Source organism: Chiloscyllium plagiosum, chromosome 32 (assembly GCF_004010195.1).
Source record: "Chiloscyllium plagiosum isolate BGI_BamShark_2017 chromosome 32, ASM401019v2, whole genome shotgun sequence".
Lineage (NCBI taxonomy): Eukaryota > Metazoa > Chordata > Chondrichthyes > Orectolobiformes > Hemiscylliidae > Chiloscyllium > Chiloscyllium plagiosum.
In genome coordinates this window covers 22260178-22270314 of record NC_057741.1, presented here as the reverse complement: position 1 = coordinate 22270314, position 10137 = coordinate 22260178, and positions in this window count along the sequence as shown.

Below are 10137 nucleotides of genomic sequence, written 5' to 3'. Positions count from 1 at the left end.
ATATGTGTTTATATTTCTAGCTAGCTTTTGTTCCAAGTTTTCCCTTATTTTAGTCATTCTTTACTGTGTCTATATTCTGTCCATTTTTCTAATGTGCCAATTATCTGTCCATAATTATAAGCAACTTCTTTAAGTTTGACTTTGTGGACATTTTTTAGTTAACCACAATCAGTGGGTCTTCCCCTTGCACTTTTTCTTTCTTGCTGGAATGTACCTGTTCTGTGTGTTCTGAGAGAGATTGCTGTCTGAAAGGGTGCTTGCATTAGAAAATCATGTAGCATTTAAACAGTACTTATATGTGTATTTACATTGCCATTGTTTCCAGGGCTATGGGTCAAGAGCTGGAAAGTGGGATTAGTATAGTCAAATTTTGGTTAACCAGATGGATAGGATGGGTCAAATGACAAACTTCACGCAGGGTGCTAAATCTTTGGAGTTCTCAACCCAAGATGGCTGTGGAAACTGAGTTCTGTTGATTTCTACCCTGAAATGCTGATATGAGAAAGCATGATAAAAATAAATCAGGATGAACCAACCAGCGCTGATCTCTGCATCAGATCTGGCAACATCAAAGGCACACCAAGGACAATCCATGTAGCAAAATCCATGTGAAAATCTGAGGACTGATGCCAAAATTTGGAGAACTGTCCCACAGACTAGTCAAGCAACAGCCTGACATATTTGTGATCAAGAATGGGAACTTCCAGTCAACGTTCTGTTTACAGCTGCTCCATCCATTTCATCAGCCTCAGTTTCCAACTATAAGCCATTGTCCACCCCTTCTTTTAAAATTTCATGTTTAATGCTCGGGAAAAACTCCCATCTCAACTGGCTCTCTAAATCTTCTTACTATATGAGGGACACAATTTTTTTTTTTAAATCCTGGGAACTAACTTGTGCAAATTCTACAAGAAATGTGCTGGCATTGCATGTGGACATTTCTATCCTGTAACAATCCAAATTGAAGAAAGCCTTTATTTTAAAAAGCTTGACTTCAAAGTGACAATTTGCCCATTCTAATTCTTCAATTTCATCTGTGGAATCAAATCCTAGACAAACTTCCAATTCATTAAAACCAATCCCTGAGCAAGTTTCCCAAGTTGTTACAGCTCCAGATGAGATATTACAAACCATTAAGTTCCCTGGTAAGGAATGATGAACTGGCTCCTCTTGATTATTTACTTGGCCTCAGTTGGTCACATGAATTAATTTTAAAAGGATCCTTTCCCTTGTGGATACCTTTGGCTCAGATCTAAATGCATTTATCATTTAAGAGGAAGCAATTGGACAAAGCTTTCTTGAATTAATGAAAACAATGAGTTTACTCATTACTAAACATGAGAAGAAATAATATTGTAAAACATATACACACAGATAGCAATAAAAGACCAATCTAAAATAGATAAAAGTTAAAAGATAACAGTTTTTAAATTGTTCACGAAGAGAGAACAGTTGAACATTTCAATCTTGTAGTGGATGATTTAAGTAGCTACTTTAATGGCTATTCTAAAGCTGTGCCCTTCACAGCTACTGGTTTATACACCAGGACAACAGGTTATCAACACACACAGATTGGTCTTTTAAACCCTATCCCTGTATATTCTTGAAAAGAGGAGCACAAATATGTCTCTTGTCCAGACTGCTGTCTATTTTCTTTACCATTGTGCTCACAGTTTGAGATATTTCTGATGGATTAAAGCTTCAGTTTGTAGTGCTGTTCCTCCCTTTGAACCTTCTTAAGCACCTTGTCAGGTATAACATTCCAGGGTCTCTCTCTCTCCCTCTCTCTCTCTCTCTCTCTCTCTCTCTCTCCAGGTATGTATGTTAACTTAAAACATCCCAACATTTGCATGGCCTTTGCAGTTGCACAGTTTAGAGGGAACATTATCTAACAAAGAACAAAGAAAATTTACAGCCCAGGAACAGGCCCTTCAGCCCTTCAAGCCTGAGCCATATCTCTGACACTGCACATCTATTTTACTTAGGCAAATATGACATACAGAATATTCTATTTATGTACATCAGGAATCATGCCTGTAATTTGTTTGATATTATTACTACTGTTTTTAATGTCAAAATGAAGCAAATTTTGTCGAACTTTTAGAATTCCCTTGTTCAAGCCATCCTGAGAACACCACCATCACGATGATCAGAGAGATTCACTACAAAACTAAAGGTTGAGTAATAAATATGGTTATGTAATATGTAGTGATATGTAATGCATAGGAGAAAGTGAGGGCTGCAAATGCTGGAGATCAGAGCTGAAAATGTGTTGCTGGAAAAGCGCAGCAGGTCAGGCAGCATCCAAGGAACAGGAGAATCGACGTTTCGGGCATAAGCCATATGCCACTTTATTTCCTTCTCATCTTTAACTCTCACTGGCATTCTCAGAAATGTTAAACAGGAGGCAATGTGAAAATTGCAATATAAATCTTAACTCATTGTGGAAAAATGTTCTGAGAAATACTGTAATTTGAATATTTTGTCTCGTCCCCCCACTCCACCACCCCTCTCTACAAATCCCATCCCTCTCTCCCCATCGCCATTTTGTGTAAAACAAAGCCATGGGATACAAAATTCAATCTGTTACACCATTTCCAGTTGTACCATAAAAGCCTTCCCAGCATCCCCAGGATAGGTGACATCACTATGTGTACAGCCCATGTAGCATTATTTGATAATGTGGAGACACACAGACCAAACACATACAATTAAAAATATAAGAAGAACAATTCACAGAAATAGCTCCACCATTTAATATGATCATGGCTGATCTTGGTGAATTGCTTAACCAATCTGGACAATGGACACTGGAGATGGGCCAGGAAGTTTTTGCATTAGAAAGTTTCCAACTGCACTCTGGAGGATTTTGGAAGTATTTATCTACGTGATGTTGCATTCTCACAGAGATGGCAGAGAATTGCGTCATACATAGGCTATTACTATTTGGGGGGAAATATTACCGGTGTTCTTGTTGCACCATACAGTTGGAGCATGGAGCAGAAGGAATGTCCCCACTCACTGCTGGGAATGATCCTTAAGGGGCTCCAGGGAACCATGGCATTAATTACCATTCCGTACCATTAATACCTCCAGTCCTGCATCCAAAAGGCTGGGTGTCTCCAGGTACTCTGGTGCGTGGCTTAAAGAATTTCCACAGCAGAAACCCTTATAAGCAGCTTCCCTTTAAAGGGCAGCCTAGCTGTGAGAATGGGTGTGCTGCCTGAAGCATTGCCTGGGGCCTCCTAATATGTGCAAAGTTCATCAGTAGCACTGAGATGGGGACAGCATTGCCAGGGATGCTAAAGGCATTCAGATAATGTAAGGGACGATTTGTATGTCTTTGACCTGAAAAGGATGGATACAGCCCAAATCATTTGCCACTGCAACTTTTGTCACATAATGAGCAAATGTCCCGTGTACAAGAGTACCTATTCTGCGTTTCTACGTTGGACAGTTAAAAGATGTTGGTTTCATATTTGACCAATATGTAACAGGATGTGGTTGCAAACAAACAGTATTGTGAAAGCTGCATGTTACATACATATTAAAGCTCTACCAATGGCCATTAGCTTAATGTCCCTAAGTGGTGGGATGACAAGCAGGGGACTGTAAAATTAAGCACCTGTGGCACTGGTATCCGTTGCCTATCACGATGAATATGGAGACAATTTTAGAATCGTAATTCCCAGCTGCGACCTTGATAAATCTGATGAACTTTGGGTTAATTTTCACATCATAAAGACCAAGTGTCAGGTGGTTCTAATACTCCATTTACAGCTAAGTACAGCTTTCTTCAACATCTTGCTGTGAATGTTGCTGTCCCTTCAGGACAAACAGCATGGACATTGCATCCAATCTGTTATCATTAATGGGATCTGAAATCCTCCACTGCTACGCTGTACCAGGCCATCTGTCTGGGAATTATAACTATTTGATACAAATAAAATGATTCGAAAAAACTTGCTGACAATTATTTAGCAAAATACATCAAATTCTAAATTGTAGTTTCTCTGATTGTGGTCAATGATGTAGCAGTTTTTTTTGAATGCTGTACTGTAGTTGTTCATTTCAGTTAGAGAAATAATGTTAAAATGGGGCACGTCAGTTAAATGGACTTGATGACTTAAATGCCTTTTTGCAACATATATAACATGGTGACTATTTTAATCATACTAACCTATTAGAAAATATTACAATATTTATATCAAGTAATTAGGCAGAATATTGTGGCCTTCTCATTGAAGTAGTTAGTTTGTGTTTTTATTCATTCACAAGATATGACATTCTGAGAAAGGTCAAGTTTATGGCCCAATTCTAGTGGTGATTAACTTACCTTTTGAACCACTGAGTCAGTGTAGTGTGTGCACCAAATGCTGTTATTTTCAAATTCTTTCGCAGGATGTGGGCATCAAAGGCTAAGTCTGTATTAGTTCCCATCCCTAATTGTCCTGCAGAAGATGATGGTCAGCTGCTCTCTTCAACTGCTGCAGTCCTCATGCTGTGGAGATGCTGGTGTTGGACTGGGTTGGACAAGATCAAAAATCACATGACACCAGGTTATAGTCCAACAGGTTTACTTGAAAACACTAGTTTTTAGAGTGCTGCTCCTTCATCGGTGCTAGTGAGACAGGAGGACCTAAGACATAGAATTTATAAGGAAAAGATCAAAGGATTATTCACATACAACGTGTGCAAATTCAGTGCGTTGGTAATGGAGGGAGAGAAAGTTTAAATTGGAGGATGATGTTCTAATCAAGGACATGTGCCAATCAATGTGATGCCTTGCCTGGCTGGCACTGAGCTTCTTCACTGTTGGTGGGACTGAATTCATCCATCAGGCTATTGGAGGGTAGTCCATCACATTGCTCATTTATTCCTTGTTGATGGTGGACAGGCTTTCTGAATTCAGGAAGTAAGTTGGTCACCCTAGAATTCCTAGCCTTTGACCAGGTGTTGTAGCCAGAATTTCTTTTAGGGCTAGTCCATTTCAGCTCCTGGTCAATGGTCAATGCTAGTAGTGGGGATTCAGTGCTGGTAATATCTTTGAATGTCAACTATGGAAACAGGCTATTCGGTCTATCAAGTCCACACTGACCCTCCAAAAAGCATTACACCCAGACCCATCACCCTACCCTAATCCCGTAACCCACCTAGCCTGCACAACCCTGAACACTACAGGTAATTTAGCATGGCCAATCCACCTACCCTGCACACCTATGGACTGTGGGAGAAAACCAGAGCATCTGAAGGAAACCCACACAGACTCGTGGAGAGTGTGCAAACTCCAAGCTGACAGTCATCTGAGGCTGGAATCAAACCCGGGTCCCTGACGCTGTGAGACAGCAGTGCTAACCACTGGGCCACTGTGCCACCCTCATTCTGCATTAATTCACGTAAACAATTATCAGCATTAAATATCTCTGATTTCTCAAAGAAAGTATCACTTATTCACATCCCTGGAGAATGTCCTTGAACTTTTCCAGAGAGAAATGCTGGGAAATCACAGAGAATCAACAAACACAACTAGAAATGATCTCTGAAGTTACAGTGGCAATCAGGAATTCAGGTTCACCTATTTTCATATCGATAGTCAAGAGGAAAGTCAAAACAGGTGCAAATTTTATGACACGAGTTTGAGGTGCGACAAAGATTTAACAAGCAGCTAAAAGAGCACCTGAAAAACAGTTTGATCTTAAACAATGAGTGATCACAACAGGAAACCTGCCTTGCTTGCAAGTACATTCATTAACATTGTTGCTGCCTTGATCCAATTCAAAGTCCAATACAGATAAATTCTCAGATTGATGTCCCTGTTCATTTTAGAGCTATATATGTTAGCTCCAATTTTATGTGATTAGTTTGCTTACACAAAAGTAATCTATATATTAAAGAGTTGAACACACGTGTTTAAAATTTCAATGAAATCATCCTCCATATTAGGATAATTGGTCATCCTCCACGTCAGGATAATTGGTCATTTTTGATGGTGATGTGTTTCAGCTTCTTTTCCTGAAACAGTTTGTCACCTTTACTGCTGGAATATAGAATTGAAATGTTTATACATTTGTGTTGCGGAGTCTGTTTTATCAGTTATTCATTGGTACACTCCTGAGCATTAGCTTCCAGTCACTACAGCAGCTTTCTGTCATCACTCTCTGTCTCTTACAACTGGGCCAATTTTGAATCCATTTTATCAAATTGCCCTGTATCCCATGTGCAGTTGCCTTCTTGATAAGTGTCCTATGTGGGACCTTGTCAAAGGCTTTAGTGAAATCGAAATAAACTACAGAAACTGTTCACCTCCTCAAAAAATTCAATCAAGTTTGATAGGCATGACCTCACTCTGACAGAGCCAGGATGACTCTCCCAGATCAAGCCTTACTTCTCCAAGTGAAGATAAATGCTCTCCTTCAGAATTTTCTCCAAGTCTGTATAATATCATCATAATTGGTGGTGCTTAAGGTATTTCTGTGGTAGAAGTTTATGATATATGACTTTTATTTAGGAACTTGATTCTAAAGTAGAGGTTTTTATTCGATTTTCAATTCTGTTAAGATAACTTGTAAGGGTTTTTTTTTATCTGTAGTCAGAATAACATTTCCAAGAATTAACGTGACTTAAGATAAAGATTAGAAAAATGATTAGAAAAACTACATGGTGAAACAACTACCAAGTTGAGCTTTTTATGAGTCAGAGAATAGGGGGGCAAGAGGCTTGTAAAAGATTGTATATCAGAAGAACAGATCCACATCAGAAGTTTAGTTTATTGGCAGTCTGAAGGCCATTAGAGCTGGAGAGAAATCTTAAGCTGTTTTAGTTGCTTTTAGTTTTTTTTTTCCTTAGATTTCAGAACAAATAGTTAGTTAGTGAGTTAGCTTGAGTTTGTGTGTTATTTAACACTGTTTACTTAGTGTTTCAAATCTAAATGCTACACAGCCTAAAGAAACAAATGAAAGCGACGGTTCACGCATCATTGACCTTAAAACTTCATGAGATCAGGAATCTATGTTGAAGACTCCCTGGCCAAACTCTTACAGACTGTAAACCACCATATCCCCGCCTTTGGGCAGATCTCCCAACTTTAACATAAGCCCTAATGTCAGTCAGGAGCACTTAGCAAATTTAACTGGGCTGGGTTTGTCATAGAGTGACAGAGTGATAGAATCAGACAGCATGGAAACAGACCCTTCAGTCCAACAACTCCATGTCAAACATAATCCCAAACTAAACTAGTCCCACCTGCCTGTTCCAGGCCCATATCCCTCTAAACCTTTCTCATTCATGTACCTATTCAAATGCCTTTTAAACTTCATAATTGTACCCACATCCACCACTTCCTCAGGAAGTCTATTCCACACACCAACCCACCCTCTGCATAAAAACATGTGCCTCTCATGTCTTTTTTAAAAATCTCTCTCCTTTCACCTTAAAAATGTGCCCCAGTCTTGAAATCTCTTGTCCTTGGAAAAATGCACTTACCATTAACTCTATCTATACCTCTCATTATTTCATTAACTTCTATTCGGTCACCTCTCAGTTTCCTACATTCCAGTGTAAAAACTTCCAGCAAATCCAACCTTTCTTTACACTCAAACATTCCATACCCAGCAACAATTTGGTAAATCTCTTCTAAGCCCTCGCTAGCTTAATAATATCCTTCCTATAACTGGGTGACCAGAACTGGGCACAGTATTCCAGAAGAGGCCTCACCAATGTCCTGTACAACATCAACATGGCTTCCCAACTCCTATACTCAAAGGACTGAGCAATGAAGGCAAGTGTGCCAAATTCTTTTTTAACCACCCTGTCTACATGTAACACAAACTTCAAAGAACTATGTACCTGACCCCCTCAGTCCCTCTGTTCTACAATACTACCCAAGGTCCTACCATTAATTGTATAAGCCCTACCCCTGTTTGTTGTACCAAAATGCAATACCTCTCATTTATTCAGATTGAACTCCAGCTGCCATTTTTCAACCCATTGATCCATTTGATCAAGATCCCTTTGTAATCTTGGAAAGCCTTCTTTCCTGAAGAAGGGCTTATGCCCGAAACATCGATTCTCCTGCTCCTATGATGTTGCCTGACCTGCTGAACTTTTCCAGCAACACATTTTTAAGCTCTGATCTCCAGCATCTGCAGTCCTCTCTTTCTCCTAAAACCTTCTTCATTAGTATGTAAGTTAGTTCGCTGAGCTTGAAGGTTTGTTTTCAGATGTTTCATCACCATACTAGGTAACATCAGTGAGAATCTTTGATGAAGCGCTGGTGGTCTGTCTCGCCTCTCTATTTATAGGTCTTGATTTCTTAAGGTGGATGATGTCATTTCTGTTTTTTTTAAGGGAAGGCAGATGGGATCTAAATTGATGTGTTTATTGATGGAGTTCTGAATAGAATGCCATGCCTCTAAGAATTCTCGTGCGTGTCTTTGTTTTGCTTGTCCTAGGACGTGTGTGTTGCCCCAGTCAAAGTGGTGTCCTTCTTTGCCTGTATGTATAGAAACTCGTGATAGTGGGTTGTGGCCAGTTGGTGTTCATTTTTCCTGGTGGTAAGTTTCCCCGATGTAGTTTTTTTTATAGTTCTTGCAAGGTATTTTGTAAATTACATTAGTTTTTGCTGCTGATATCTATTGGATCCTTTAGGTTCATTAGTTACTTTTTAAGTGTGTTGGTATGTTTATGGGCTACCATGATGCCAAGGGGTCTGAGTAATCTGGAAGTCTTTTCAGATATGTCTTTGATGTAAGGTATAGCTATAGTGGCTGTAATCTTTGGTTGCGTTGTGCCTGCTTGTTTGGATTTGTTTCTGAGGAATCAGTGGATTGTGTTTATTAAGTACCCGTTTTTCTCGAAAACGGTATATAGATATGTTCCTCTGCTTTTTGTAGCCCTTGGGTGCTGCACTGCGATGTAGCTCGTTGAAATAACGTCTTGATGCAGTTCCGTTCCTTCTTCATTGTCTACTATGCCACCAATTTAGTTGTCATCATCACGCTTACTAACCACGTCTTCTATATTCTCATCTAAATCATTTATATAAAGGAAAAACAAAAGTGGACCCAGAACCAATCCCTGCGGAACACCAGTGATGACAGGCTCCAGTCGAAAAAGCAACCCTCCACCATTACTCTCTGTCATAGTCAATGCTGAGTGGTCCATCCAGTTTCAATCCTTTGTTTAGGTTCTGTAGCCATTTGGTTTGAAAGGCTAAGCAGACAGCATTAAATAGCAGAGTTGAAACTTAGCAGGCCAAGTCCAAGATAGAAATGGTTTATTCACATGCATGTGGGGTGCAGCTCAAAGGCTGTCTACTGAGTTACAAATAGTTATGACTTTTATACATAAAATACAGTTACACACCACATTCTAAGCAACCAATCTACCTATCACTAAGCTTGGTACATGTCACATGTTCTAAATGTGAGACATGTCTCATGTTCTACCTGCTAACTAAATGTTTAAACTATTCAAGAGCCCAAAGCTTTAAAGATACAATCTGAGAACAGTTAAGCGGAGAAAAACATTTAAATTTAAATTTATGCTCCATAAAAACTATAGAAAGTTATTTTCCTAAGAGTATTACACTGGAGTTTCACTTTCTCATTAGCTATTGTTACAGGTAAATGGATGTAGTGTACTGATTGATTATAAAGTTTAAGCCTGACCCCTGACTTCCGAAATTTGACCTGAGTGTCATGACCTGAAACTATGTGGAAACTCCCACTGTCTTTGGGAGTCCTATCTAGCTAATTGCAACTAATCTCAAACAATTACAGACTCAGTGTCTCTTTTTCTTTTGTAACTAGTCAGTTTACCTAAAGGGAAAGGGTTATTCTTCATCCTTTTCCTGCTCTTGGAAATCTGTCCTGGATGTGTATAGTGATCTCTCGGTAATTTTCCACAATAGGGGCTTTCTGCTTTAACCTTTTACATCCTTGCTATTCCTTAAAATACTTTTATTTTATTTTGTTATGCTTCATCCTTCTGATATATACAAAGAGCAGCTATAAATAGGGAAATAGAAGGAGGAGAAAAACGCAAAGTTACAATCACTGCTGTGTATTGAGTAAATTGTTGGATCTGCAGGCTGAAAAATGTTCTAATCCTGATGGACTTGATCTGTTAACTTTTTAA